Source organism: Microtus ochrogaster, linkage group LG8 (genome assembly GCF_000317375.1).
Source record: "Microtus ochrogaster isolate Prairie Vole_2 linkage group LG8, MicOch1.0, whole genome shotgun sequence".
Taxonomy (NCBI): domain Eukaryota; kingdom Metazoa; phylum Chordata; class Mammalia; order Rodentia; family Cricetidae; genus Microtus; species Microtus ochrogaster.
The window spans coordinates 1,360,326-1,361,855 of NC_022033.1; positions in this window are offsets into that span (position 1 = coordinate 1,360,326).

Sequence of the window (1,530 nt, forward strand, 5' to 3'; positions counted from 1 at the left end):
GGAAGGGTCAGCTGAACTTGACTAGGAGTCAGAGGAAAGTTAATCCTGAACTTGACTAGGAGTCAGAGGAAAGTTAATCCCAGATCCCAACAATTGAAAGACTTCCTGACGGGCGGGGCAGTGGTGGCACTTGCTTTTTCATCCCTGCACTTAAGAGGCAGAGACAGGCGGACCTCCGAGTTTGAGGCTAGCCTGGGCTATAGAGTGAGTTTCAGGGCTACATAGAGAGATCCTGTCTTGAAAATCCAAACTAAATAATAAATAACTAGCAAAGCCTCCCCCTTATGATATGCCATATTGCCCACTGAACTGTACAAATTCCCTCCAGCAAACCAAAGATCCAACCACAGCTGGACAGTAAAACCCAGCGGGGGATTCCCCTTGAGATTTGGACATACATGAAGAATATGATCCTAATCATAGCACAGGATCATTGGATGGTTTATGTGTGGTAAAGACAGTGTGACATAATCCACGGATATCGGTCACCTGCATTAGGCAAAGAAAGGCCCGCCCCTTCATGGACCCACTCCCTCCCTTGTGTAGTCAAAGTCCGAGTGACCCCTGAGACAAGCTTGAACAGCTCCCCTTCGTGGACTGTGGTTTCTGGACAAGCTTGAGCAGCTCCCCCTCCGTGGACTGTGGTTTCTGCTTTCACGTTTGATAAATCTACCCTTTTGTTACTGCTCAATTCTTTGTTTGAGACACAAAGAACCTGGACTTTTCGTCAGAGAAAACCCCCTCCAGAAATAGGCTCTGAGGGGCTGTTGAGAGATTTTCATGTGATTGGTGACATACATCTTCTGACTGGGTGGCTCAAACCAGTAGGGACTCATTCTGTCTGTCTGTCCATTGTTCATCTGTCCATCTGTCCATCTTCCAGTGCAGAATGAGCAGGACGTCACTTGCAGTGCCAAGGGGCAAAATGGACCCCTCTTATTTGCAGACCCAGAAAGTACCCAACTTGTCGGAGCAAGGAGCTCTACAGTTCCATAGTCCAAAAAGCACAGGTTTGTCAGACTTCATTGCCCCCTCCCTCCTTCTCCTGAGAGGAGCAGCAGACGCTGATACCGGCTGCCTGTTTCCCTCAGAAATCTCTCTGAGTGCACCCGCAAGGCTCTGCACCGCACGGCTCTACAATCTGGTTCTTAAAAATATCACTGTGGAGGGGAAAGGAACATTAGTGCACATAGGGAAACTGTGTTCCCAAATAAATGAGCAGTTAAAACAAAATCAGATTATGGTGCCCGCAGAAATCACACCTCTTCTCTCTAACACGTTCACAGGACTTGCCTGGGAGACTCAAACATCATTATCATCACAATGGTGGGAATCTAAACCCTTGTGTGTGCACCCTCCCTCCCCCCTCTGTCTGCACACACACACTCAACATGATGTTTTGAGTGTGCATCCATCCATCTATAATGAGCACAGAGGAAAAGAGTGATGGTTTTTTTGTTTCTTGTTTTTACTTTTCTTCTACAAAAGCTTTGGGGTCTGGGGATGTCATTCAGTGTAGGATGCTTATTT